The 13376-nt window shown below is 41.6% G+C and overlaps 1 long non-coding RNA gene across 2 annotated transcripts in view; it reads right to left on the bottom strand.

The window, feature by feature from the left end:
* LOC128311914 (uncharacterized) overlaps window positions 1-13376 on the bottom strand; it is a 68384-nt gene that overhangs the window by 43607 nt on the left and 11401 nt on the right. The window lies entirely within an intron of this gene.

Here is a 13376-nt window from a genome sequence, read left to right as displayed (position 1 = left end):
ACTGTAGGTAGCTAACATTATCTATGGCAGCTTCCCGTGATTCTATGGTCTTTACCTTTCTGGAACCCTGACCTTTACTCCACCCAGATCTTCCTGTAATTTTTCAGGTATCTAAATACATGTATTAAATCCCTTCTTGTCAAATATCTGTTTTCTGATTCCCTGTCTGAATCCTAACTAATAACTAGTTTGATGTCGGTATTGGTTCCAAGAAACAGATCCTTAAGAATTGACCATATAGAATTAGTTTTCTTTCCTGATTATACATGTAATCAGGGATGACCTTCCTAGTAGAAATGACACTAGTAATCCATGGAATTCAGTGAGAAGTAACTATTAAAAATCATTACTGGGGCACCTGGGTGGCTCAGTCGGTTAAGTATCCAACTTCAGATCAGGTCATGATCTCACGGTTCATGGGTTTGGGTCCTGCATTGGGCTCTGTACTAACAGCTCAGAGCCTGGAGCCTGCCTCAGATTCTCCCTCTCTGTCTGCCCCTCCACTACTCGTGTTTTTTCTCTCTCTCTCTCTCTCTCTCTCCCTCTCTCCTTCTGTCTCTCAAAAGTAAATAAGCATTAAAAAAATCATCACTTATAGTTGAAACAACAGGACCTTCAGGTGGAAATGAGGACTGTAATAACTACAAGGGTGGGCTAGATGCTTCGGACTAAACATCCCACAGAAGCAAAAGGACAAGCTCACTTCTTTAAAATATTGGGTCAAAGCACTCTTAGAGCACCAAAGAACATCCAAGAGCCCCTTGGAAAAGTCTCCTATTCCTTGTAGTCTTGGGGGTTGATATTTCAAAAAAAAAAAAAAAAACAAAACCCAAACAAAACATAACCAGATTTAAATTGATACTTATTGCAAAATTACAATACAGACTGTGCTCACAGCCTTGTCAAGTCTCTTACATCAAATTTTGGGTGTTAATTGAAAAAAATGGGATCTTGAATGAAATGATGACATTTGTATGCACTTCAATGACTGAGACACTTGAATATCTGTATACTTCCCTTCCAGTAGAATTAGCCCATTTTCCCATCAAAGGTTAGCCTCTCAGGCTTGAAGATCCCATAATTTTCTCACTTAAAGCAGATTCAGGCTCTCCTTAAATGCACTTAGACATATAATTAGAGTCATAGCCCATCACAATCTAGGACAGGGGTTGGCTTTTTTTTTTTTTTTTTTCTTAAAAAGCCACATTGTATTTTTTTAATTTTTTTAATGTTTATTTATTTTTGAGAGAGACAGAGCATGAGTGGGGGAGGGGGAGAGAAAGAGGGAGACACAGAATCTGAGGCAGACTCCAGGTTCCGAGCTGTCAGCACAGAGCCTGTCGTGGGGCTCAAACCCACAAGCAGCGAGATCATGACCTGAGCTGAAATCTGATGCTCAAACAACTGAGCCACCCAAGCACCCCTTAGAAAGTCACATTGTAAATATTTTAGGCTTGCAGCCCACATAGTCTGTGTCACCACTATTCAACATTGCTGTTGTAGGGCAAAAGCAGATATAAACAATATGTTAAAAAAAATGGGCATGGTTGTACTCTGATAAAACTTTATTTACAGTAACAAGTAATTCACAAAGCAGAATTTACTAATTCCCCGTCCTACAGGGATACGTACAAGGATGGACCTGGGAAGAGAGAACTTCTACTTATTTGCAGGTTTTTACCTGTACATATGCTATATGTTAATAACAGTTTACTTAAAACAATGATAAGTATGCTGGACTTTCAAGGAAGATGGCAGAGTAGGAAGACCCAAGGCTCACCTTGTCCCATGAGTACACCCAGATAACATCCACATCAGTGTAAATGACCCAGAAAACAACCCAAAGACTGGCAGAACAGACTCTCTGCAGCCAAATGTAGAGAAGAGACCACATCAAAGAAGGTAGGAAGGGCGGACACTTGCTCCAGAGCCAAACTAACCCATCGAACTGTCTGCAGGAGGGAGGGAAGCCAAGAGTATGGAAAGGGGAGAGGAACAGGCCCCCACCAGGTACCCCAGGCACGGGGGACCTACACTGGAAAGACAAATCCCCATAGCATTTGGCTTTCCAAACCAGAGGGCCCTACCTTCGTGACTTCTTACAACTAGTGGGGCTTAACACCTAGAACGTTAAAAATCACCAAGCTTGGGTCTGGGAGAGCTGAGAGGGTGACAGGAAATGGAGTCCCTGACCCTAAAGAGACAGCACAACAAACAGCCCCACTGAGATACAGCATAGAAAGAGTAATTTGAAAAATGCCTAGGGTTCATAGGAGGGAAATTTATTTGCTAATCTCAGAGCATATGCAAGAGAGGCAGGATCTTTGGGAGACTTCTCCAAGAACAAAAGAGCTGGTGGGCACCATGTCCCTCCTCTGCCCTCCAGCCTAGATACATGGATACCTGTGGGAACCAGCTCAGAGTGAACATTCTCCACCCAACTTGCTAACAGTGCACCTGCGCCCATGCTTTCCTGCAGACCCACACCTCTCCATCCTGGCCTGGGCAGGAATTTCCCAAGGTGGCTGCAGTTTCCCTCCCAGAGTAGACTGGCACACCACGCCCCAGCATTCTTTTACAGACACACCAGCTCCAACACATCCTTGGCAGGAGTCCACCCAAAGTGCTGCAACACGCCTGCCAGCTTGCCAACAGCCCCACCAGCGACCAGCACCGTCCCAAAGTGACTCCTGCTCCAGAGAGGGCAAGATAACCACACACATCAGTCTGACTGTGGTGCTAGCAATGGGCTAGGGGCAAATATCTGGTCCGACTGCAGCCCTCCCCGCCTCCCGCCAACAAAAGCTTCTCAGGAGACAACACAGGGAAAGTGCCCTGTGGTTCAGTGCTACCATAGCTCTGGCAAATGCCTGGTCTGACTCAACTCAAGCCCCGGGTGGTCCCACGCTGGCCCACTAACAACACAGGGACCAGACCCTCCCCACAACAAAGAGAGCCACTGCAGCTGACTAGACTATAGGTAAAAGCAGCTCAGCCACAAGAGTAGTGCCCATGCAACGCACATAGGAAATGCCCCTGAAGTGGCAGATGTGGGGGAAGGGGGTACTGCACTACAGGGCACTAGAGGACCTCTTCTTCGTAGACCACCACTTTCAATGTTTTATTTATTTTTGAGACAGAGAGAGACACAGCATGAGCAGGGGAGGGGCAGAGAGAGAGGGAGACACAGAATCCGAAGCAGGCTCCAGGCTCTGAGCTGTCCGCACAGAGCCTGACGCGGGGCTCGAACCCACAAACCGTGAGATCATGACCTGAGCCAAAGTCGGACGCTCAACCGACTGAGCCACCCAGGCGCCCCATAAGACCACCACTTTCAAGAGCAGAAGACGTTCATGAGTTTCATAACCCATAGAAACAGACACAGAGAGTTAGACAAAATGAGGGGACAAAAGAATATATCCCAAATGAAAGAACAGGTCAAAATCACAGCAAGAGATAAACAAATGGAGATAAGCAATATGCCTAATAGAGAATTTAAAGTAATGGTCAAGGGAGCCTGGATGGCTCAGTCGGATAAGGTCCAACTCTTGATTTCAGCCCAGGCCATGATCTCACAGTTCACGGAATCAAGCCCCATGCTAATAGCACGGAGCCTACTTGGGATTCTCTTCTCTCTCTCTGCCCCTCCCCCTGCTCACACTCTCCCTCCCTCTCTCTAAATAAATAAACATTAAAAAAAAATTAAGTAATGGTCATAAAGATACTCATTATGCTTGACAAAAGAGTGGAGGACCTCAGTGAGACCCTCGACAAAGATACAGAAAGTAAAGAAAAAAAAAAACAATCACAGATGAAGAACTCAATAACTGAAATTAAAAATACACTAGATGGAGAGATGCCTGGGTGGCTGAATCTGTTAAGCGTCTGACTTCAGCTTAGGTCATGATCTTGCAGTCCGTGAGTTTGAACCCCATGTCAGGCTCTGTGCTGACAGTTCAGAGCCTGGAGCCTGTTTTGGATTCTGTGTTGCCCTCTCTCTCTCCCCTTTCCCACTCACATTCTGTCTCTGTCTCCCTCTCTCAAAAATAGATAAACATTAAAAATATATATACTAGATGGAATAAATAATAGACTAGAAGAAGCAGGAAAATGGATCAGCAACCTCAAGGACACAGCAATGGAAAGCAATCAAGCTGAATGCGAGAGAGAAACAAGAACAAGAACAACAACAAATACACTTAGGGAACTCAGTGACACAATCAAGCATAGTAACATTTGCAATATATTGCAAATCCTAGAAAGAGGAGAGAGAGAGAGAGAGAAAATGGGGGGTAGAAAATTTATTTGAACAAAAAATAACTGAAAACTACCCAAACCTGGGAAAGGAAACAGAAATCCAGACCCAAGAGGCACAAAGAACTCCCAACAAAATCAAACCAAGGAGATATACACCAATACACACAGCAAAAAGTAGTAGTAAAAAGAGAATTTTTAAGCAGCAAAGAGAAAACAGTTACATACAAGAGAAACCCCTTAGGGCGATCCGCTGATTTTTCATCAGAAACTATGCAAGCCGGAAGGGAGTTGCAAGATATATTCAAAGTGATGAATGAAAAGAAAAAAAAAAAACCTCCAACCAAGAGTACTCCATCTGGCAAGGCTACCATTCAGAATGGAAGGAGAGAGAAAGTTTCCCAGACAAAAAGGTTGAAGGACTTCATCACCACTAAACCAGACTTCAGGATATGTTAAAGGGAACTCTCGGAGCTGAAAGGAAAGACCGCAAGTAAGGGTAAGGAAAACACAAAAGCAGTAAAATTAAGTATATCTATAAAAAAATCAGTCAAGGGATTAACAAAATAGAAGGATGTAAAGTATGACACCACATACCTAAAATGTGGGCAGGAGGGGGGAGGAGGAGTAAAAATGTAGTGCTTTTAAATTTTTGTTTTAATGTTTTTTTATTTTTGAGACAGAGAGAGACAGAGCATGAACGGGGGAGGGTCAGAGAGAGAGGGAGACACAGAATCCGAAGCAGGCTCCAGGCTCTGAGCTGTCAGCACAGAGCCCGACGCGGGGCTCGAACTCACGGACCGTGAGATCATGACCTGAGCCGAAGTCGGACGCTCAACCGACTGAGCCACCCAGGCGCCCCATGTAGTGCTTTTAGAATAGGTTCAAACTTAAGTGACCATCAACTTAATATAGACCGCTATATGCAGAGGTGTTAAATATAAACCTACCGGTAAGCACATATCAAAAACTGCTAACAGATACGCAAAAAAAATAGAAAGGAATCCAAGTATTTCAAGAAAGCCAACTAACTTGTGAGACAAAAGAGCAAGAAAGGAAAAGAGAACTACAAAAACAACCATAAAATGAGTAGCAACACGGCAATAAATACATACCTATCGATAATTACTTTGAATGTATTCTGAATGAGTATTCAGAATATTCCAACCTAAAAGAGTAAAATTCACATTGTTTTTCAGGCATCCATGGAATATTCTCCAGAACAGATCACAAAACAAGTCTCAACAAATTCAAAAAAACTGAACTCATACTATGCATCTTCTCTGACCACAAGGCTATGAAACCAGAAATCAACCACAAGAAAAAATCTGGAATAACACAAATTCATGGAGGTTAAATAACATGTTACTAAACAACAAATGGTTCAACCAAGAAATCAAAGAGGAACTTTAAAAAATACATGGAGGGGAGTCAACAAGGTAGAAAAATAGGGGGACCCAAAGTTCCTTCGTCCCTCAAACATAGCAGTATTAAGGCCAGAGTTTTGGAATTCCAGGAATCAAGGCTACAGAGTGACAGCAACATCTCCAGGGGCCCAAGGGGACAACCTGGAGGGCCACAGGTGCGTGCTTGCAAACTTGGGAGAGATAAAACAGGTGGTGTAGGCACGGAGGGGAAGGATCCCTTTCTGGGGAGAGATGAAAGGAAGAGAAAGAGAGGCTGTGGAAGTGTAGGGTTGTATCTGGACAAGAGGAAAACCTCCCCAGACCACGGACTGGACCAGGGAATGGAAAAAAATGGATAAAGAACCAATTTCTAACTTGCAAATACCCTTAAGAGTGAGGATCCGGGATTGTGGGTCTTCCTCTGGACTGGGGCCAGCTGCCCTGCGCGCAAACCTAGAGGGGAAAGGAGCCATCCCAGGGTTCGGAAGTGAGCTCAGAGGCGCAGTTGGAGAGAGCAGTCCCCTCCCTTGAGTGCTTGGGAAGAAGGTATATATACCTGTTCCAAGGACAAAAGACCTTGCAGGCACCCGCCAACCAGAGGCTCTTTGTCAGCTGGGTGGAGTGGCACTACTCCGGAATCAGGGCGTGTGGAGTGGGATCCTTTAAGACGCTGGGGTTTGAATCCCAGGCGAACACGTGGGAGGCGCTGGAAACTGTGCAGCAGGAGAAACCAGCTCACTCATGCCCGTGCAGCTCTGTGAGGACAGCCTGAACAGAGTGGTCTGGGACACCCAGTCCAGGGAGGAAAGACTGGGGTGTCACCATTGGTCTCCCCATCACCGAGGTGGGGCTTCAGGGAACAAGACATCAGGCCCACAGCAGAGGGGGGACCTGCTCACACCAAACCCCACCCCTCTGTGCTTGGTAACTGCGGATCTACTGGAGCAAGATTGACACTGATCAAACCAGACAGTCCCTCCTCCAGACCAGCACAGCCACCAGTCCCAAGGCACTGTCAGGTATCGGTCCAGTGGCTTTGCATTTTTGGATCTGATTCTTGGTCAATTCTTATTATATATATATATTCTTGATCAATTATATATTGGTCAATTGTATCTTGGTCAATTATATATATATATATATATATATATATATATATATATATATATATATATTTATTCTTGGTCAATTCTTATATGTATATATATGTGTGTGTGTGTGTGTGTGTATATAAATATATTTCTTTCTTTTCCTCCTCTTATTTCTTCCCTTCTCTATTCTGGTTGTTGATTTGTTTAGGCAGACATTTTTAATCTATTCTTTTCACACCTCTTCTATATCTCCTTTATTTTCCTCTCTCTCTCTCTCTCTCTCTCTCTCTCTCTGGATTAAGCCATATAGTTTCTCTGATTCTCTGCCTGGTCAATTTTTTTTTTCTTTTCTTTTTTCTCCACCCCTGTCATTTCTCTCTTTGTATGAGAAAAAGGCTTCTTCCACCACCACCCCTTTTTAAATTTTTTTCAGGGTTACTTCAATGAACAAATCAAAGCACGTCTGGTAGAAGGTCCAAACCACCACTACGAGCAGGGAGATAAAAGCAACCAGAGTCACAACAACAGACAGCATGCAACACACTCCAAAAACACCTCCTGAAGGGCGAGGCCCTGGACAGTGTATGACCCCTTTTTAATATAGTAGTGCTCACAGGTGCAGGACACATAAGAAGCTATTAAAACACATAAAGGACAGAAAAGTAGACAAAATGACAAAACGGAAGAATTTTCCTCAAAAGAAACTACAGGAAGAAATGAGAGCTAGAGAACTGTTCAAAACAGATATAAACAATGTATCTGATCAAGAATTTAGAATAATAATCATAAGATTAATGGCTGGGATTGAAAAAAGCAGAGAAGACAGCAGAGAATCTATTGCTGCAGAGATCAAGGAACTAATAGCCATGACGAATTAAGAAATGCTGTAAATGGGGTGCAAAATAAAGCAGATATAGTGACAGCAAGGATGGAGGAAGCAGGCAGGAGATTAAGTGAAATAGAAGATAAAATTATGGAAAATGATGAAGCTGAGAAAAAGAGAGAAAAGAAAATACCAGACATGAGGGGAGAATTAGAGAACTAGGTGATTCAATGAAACATAATAATATCCATATCATGGGCATTCCAGAAGAAGAGAGACAGCAGGGGGCAGAAGGTTTACTTGAACAATTTATAGCTGAGGACTTCCCTAATCTGGGGAAGGAAGCCGACATCCAAATCCAAGAGGCACACAGAAATCCCTTCAGATTCAACAAGAATAGGCCTTCTATACAGCATATCATAGTGAAACTGGCAAAATACAAAGATAAAGAGAGAATTCTGAAAGCAGCTAGGGACAAATGGTCCTAAGCCTACAAGGGGAGACACATAAGGGCAGTAGCAGACCTGTCCACTGAAACTTGGTAGGCCAGAAGGGCCTTTAGTTTAAAATCTAGTTTGTCTGATATAAGTATTCAGTGTGCTAAATAGGAAAAATATGCAGCCAAGAATCCAGCAAGGCTGTCATTCAGAATAGAAGGAGACATAAAGGCTTTCCCAGACAAACAAAAACTGAAGGAGTTCATGACCACCAAACCAGGCCTGCAAGAGATCCTAAGGGGGACTCTGTGAGTGGAATGCTGCAAAGACTACAAAGGACCAGAAACATCACCACAAGCATGAAACTTACAGATAACACAATGACACTAAATCCTTATCTTTCAATAATAACTCTGAATGTAAATGGACTAAGTGCCCCAATCAAAAAACATGGAGAACCATCTATCATGCTACTGGAAGTCAAAAGAAAGCTGGGGTAGCCATGCTTATATCAGACAAACTAGATTTTAAACTAAAGGCTGTAGGGGCGCCTCAGTGGCTCAGTTGGTTAAGCTTCCAACTTCGGCTCAGGTCATGATCTCACAGCTCATGGGTTCAAGCCCCGCATCAGGCTCTGTGCTGACAGCTCAGAGCCTGAGGCCTGCTTCAGATTCTGTCTGTCTGTCTGACTCTCTCTCTCTGTCCCTCTCCCACTCACGCCCTGTCTCTCTCAAAAATAAACATTAAAAAATGTTAAACTAAAGGCTGTAACAAGATGAAGAAGGGCATTATATCATAATTATGGGGTCTATCCATCAAGAAGAGCTAACAATTGTAAATGTATATGCCCTCAACTTGAAGCACCCAAATAAATAAATCAATAAATCACAAACATAAGCAATCTTGCAGGGGACTTTAATCTCCACTAACAACAATGGACAGATCATCTAGACAGAAAATCAATAAAGAAACAATGGCCTTGAATGATAGACACTGGACCAGATGGACTTGACAGATATATTCAGAACTTTTCATCCAAAAGCAGAACACACATTCTTCTCGAGTGTACATGGAACATTCTCCAAGATAGATAACATACTGAGTCACAAAACAGCCCCCAATAAATATAAAAGAATTGAAATCACAACATGCATACTTTCAGATCACAATGCTATGAAACTTGAAATCAACCATAAGGAAAAATTTGGAAAGCCTCCAAATGCATGGAGGTTAAAGAACATCCACTAAAGAATAAGTTAACCAGACAATTAAGAAAGAAATTAAAAATATATGGAAACAAATGAAAACATGCCAGTCCAAACCCTTTGGGATGCAACAAAGCAGTCATAAGAGGAAAATCCATTGCAATCCAGGCCTAGATCAAGAAACAAGAAAAATCCCAGATACAAAACCTAGCCATACACCTAAAGGAAGAACTAGACGCAGAACAGCAAAGAAACCTCAAGTCCAGCAGAAGAAAAATAATAAAGATTAGATCAGAAATAAACAATACAGAATTTTTAAAAAAGTAGAAAAGATCAATGAATCTAACAGCAGGTATTTTGAAAAAATAAACAAAACTGATAAACCCCTAGCCAGACTTCTCAAAAAGAAACAAGAGAGGACCCAAAGATAAAATCACAAACGAAAGAGGAGAGATCACAACCAACACCACAGAAATATAATTATTAGAGAATACTATGAAAAATTGTATGTCAACAAACTGGACAATCTGGAAGAAATGGACAAATTTCTACACATCCACACACTACCAAAACTCAAATGAGAAGAAATAGAAAATTTGAACAGACCCATAACCAGCAAAGAAACTCCATCAGTTATCAAAAATCTCCCAAAAAGCAAGAGTCCTGGGCCACATGGCTTCCCAGGGGAATTCTACCAAACATTTTAAGCACAGTCAATACCTATGCTTCTCAAGATGTTCCAAAAAATAGAAACAGAAGGAAAGCTTCCAGACTCATTCTATGAAGCTAGCATTACTCTGATTCCCAAACCATACAGAGACCTCACTAAAAAAGCGTTACAGGCCAATATCCCTGATGAACATGGATACAAAAATTCTCAAAAGATACTTGCAAATAGAATTCAACAGTGTATTATAAGAATTATTCATCATGATCAAGTGAGATTCATTCCTGGACTGCAGGGCTCGTTCAACATTTGCAAATCAGTCAGTGTGATATACCACATTAATAGAAGAAAGGGTAAGAACGGTATAATCCTGTCAATAGATGTGTGGGGAAATAGGTACTGCTTACATAAATGGGTTAGAAAAAAGCTTAGGGCGGAAAGCCACCACTACCGGGAGAAAGCATCTGATATTAGCTAGTGAGATATTGTAAGGGGATCATTAGTAACTTGTTATATCACCTGCAGGAAATTACTTTCCATCTAACACCAATATACTATTGTACTTTGATCACAAACTCCACTTGCCCCCCAGACCCTTTGCTTCATACACACATAAGTTAATGATTACTATCTAATTGCTTTCTTCATGTTCAACCCGTGTATAAGATCTTGTTTTCTTCATGTTCACACATGTATAAGATCTTGAGTGCTCAATAAATATGGAGACAAAACCCCTGCTCGGGGCTCTTGTCTCCTTCCAGACATTAACCTCTCTTGCATTCAATTCTGGGTCCGCTCTCTTGCTGGACAAGAGACTCCTAGTCTGGGACATAGATGCAGAAAAAGCATTTGACAAACTACAGCACCCATTCTTAATAAAAACCCTCAAGAAAGTTGGGATGGAAGGAACACACCTTACCATCATAAAAACCACATATGAAAAGCCCACAGCTAATATCATCCTCAATGGGGAAAAACTGACAGCTTTCCCTCTGAGATCAAGAACACGACAGGGATGTCCACGCTCACCACTGTTGTTTAACATAATATTGGAAGTCCTAGTCTCAGCAATCAGACAACAAAAGGAAATCAAAGGCATCAAAATTGGCAAAGAAGTCAAACCTTCACTTCTCACAGATGACATGGTACTCTATATGGAAAACCATAAAGACTCCACCAAAAAGCTACGAGAACTGATACATGAATTCAGCAAAGTTGCAGGATACAAAATCAATGTACAGAAATTGGTTGCATTTCTATACACCAATAATGAAACAACAGAAAGGGAAATCAAGAAATCGATCCCATTTACAATCGCACCAAGAACCATAAAATACATAGGAATAAACCTAACCAAAGATGTAAAATATCTGTATGCTGAAAACTATAGAAAACTTATGAAAGAAATTGAAGAAGACACAAAGAAATGTTAAAACATTCCATGCTCATGGACTGGAAGAATAAATATTGTTAAAATGTTAATACTACCCAAAGCAATCTACATATTCAATGCAATCTCAATCAAAATTGCACTGGCATTCTTCTCAGAGCTAGAACAAACAATCCTAAAATTTGTATGGAACCACAAAAAACTCCGAATAGCCAATGTAATGTTGAAAAAGAGAACCAAAGCGGGAGGCACCGCAATCCCAGACTTTAGCCTCCACTACAAAGGTGTGACCATCAAGACAGTGTGGTATTGGCACAAAAACAGACACTCAGATCAAAGGAATAGAGAACCCAGAATTGGACCCACAAATGTACGGCCAACTAATCTTAGACAAATCAGGAAAGAGTATCCAATGGAAAAAAGACAGTCTCTTTAGCAAATGGGGCTGGGAAAACTGGACAGCAAAATGCAGAAGAATGAAACTGGACCACTTTCTTACATCAAATACAAAAATAAACTCAAAATGGATGAAAGACCCAAACGTGAGACAGGAAACCATCAAAACTCTAGAGGAGAAAACAAGCAACAACCTCTTTGACTTGGGCCACAGCAACTTCTTACTTGACACATCTCTGAAGGCAAGGGAAACAAAAACAAAAATGAACTATTCAGACCTCAACAAGATAAAAAGCTTCTGCACTGTAAAGGATAACATCAACAAAACTAAAAGACAACCAACGGGATGGGAGAAGATATTTGCAAATGATATACTAGATAAAGAGTTAGTATCCAAAATCTATAAAGAACTTACCAAACTCAACACCCCAAAAACAAATAATCCAGTGAAGAAATGGGCAGAAAACGTGAATAGACACTTTTCCTAAGAAGACACCCAGATGGCCAAAAGACACATCAAAAGATGCTCAACATCACTTATCATCAGGGGAACAGAAATCAAAACCACATTGAGATACCACTTCACACCTGGTAGGATGGCTAGTATAAAAAAGACAAGAAATAGGGGCGCCTGGGTGGCGCAGTCGGTTAAGCGTCCGACTTCAGCCAGGTCACGATCTCGCGGTCCGTGAGTTCGAGCCCCGCGTCGGGCTCTGGGCTGATGGCTCAGAGCCTGGAGCCTGTTTCCAATTCTGTGTCTCCCTCTCTCTCTGCCCCTCCCCCGTTCATGCTCTGTCTCTCTGTCCCACAAATAAATAAACGTTGAAAAAAAAAATTAAAAAAAAAAAAGACAAGAAATAACAAGTGTCAGCAAGAATGTGAAGAAAAGAGAATACACCAATAATAAAGCAACAGAAAGAGAAATCAAGGAATCAATTCCATTGACAATTGCACCAAAATCCATAAAATACCTAGGAATAAACCTCACGGGAGAGATGAAAAATGTATACAATGAAAACAATAGAGAGTTTATGAAAGAAATTGAAGAAGACACACAAAAAAACAGAAAAATATTCCATGCTCATGGATTGGAAGAACAAATATTGTTAAAATGTCAATACTACCCAAAGCAATCTACATATTCAACGCAATCCATGTCAAATAACACCAGCATTCTTCACAGAACTAGAACAAACATTCCTAAAATTTGTATGGAACCAGAAAAGACCCCAAATAGCCAAAGCAATCCTGAAAAAGAAAATCAAAGCAGGAGGCATCACAATCCCAGACTTCAAGATGTATGACAAAGCTGTAACCATCAGGACAGTATGGTATTGGCACAAAAACAGACACTCAGATCAATGGAACAGAATAGAGAACCCAGAAATGAACCAACAAACATATGGCCAACTAATCTTTGACAAAGCAGGAAAGAATATCCAATGGAATAAAAACAGTCTCTTCAGCAAACGGTGCTGGGAAAACTGGACAGCAACATGCAGAAGAATGAACCTGGACCACTTTCTTACACCATACACAAAAAATAAACTCAAAATGGATGAAAGACCCAAACATAAGACAGGAAACCATCAAAAATCCTAGAGGAGAAAGCAGGCAAAAACCTCTCTGACCTTGGCCACAGCAACTTCTTACTTGACACATCTCCGAAGGCAAGGGAAACAAAAGCAAAAATGAACTATTGAGACC

The sequence above is a fragment of the Acinonyx jubatus genome, chromosome D1 (assembly GCF_027475565.1).
Source record: "Acinonyx jubatus isolate Ajub_Pintada_27869175 chromosome D1, VMU_Ajub_asm_v1.0, whole genome shotgun sequence".
In the NCBI taxonomy this organism is placed as follows: domain Eukaryota; kingdom Metazoa; phylum Chordata; class Mammalia; order Carnivora; family Felidae; genus Acinonyx; species Acinonyx jubatus.
This window is presented reverse-complemented; position numbering and strand designations above follow the sequence as displayed.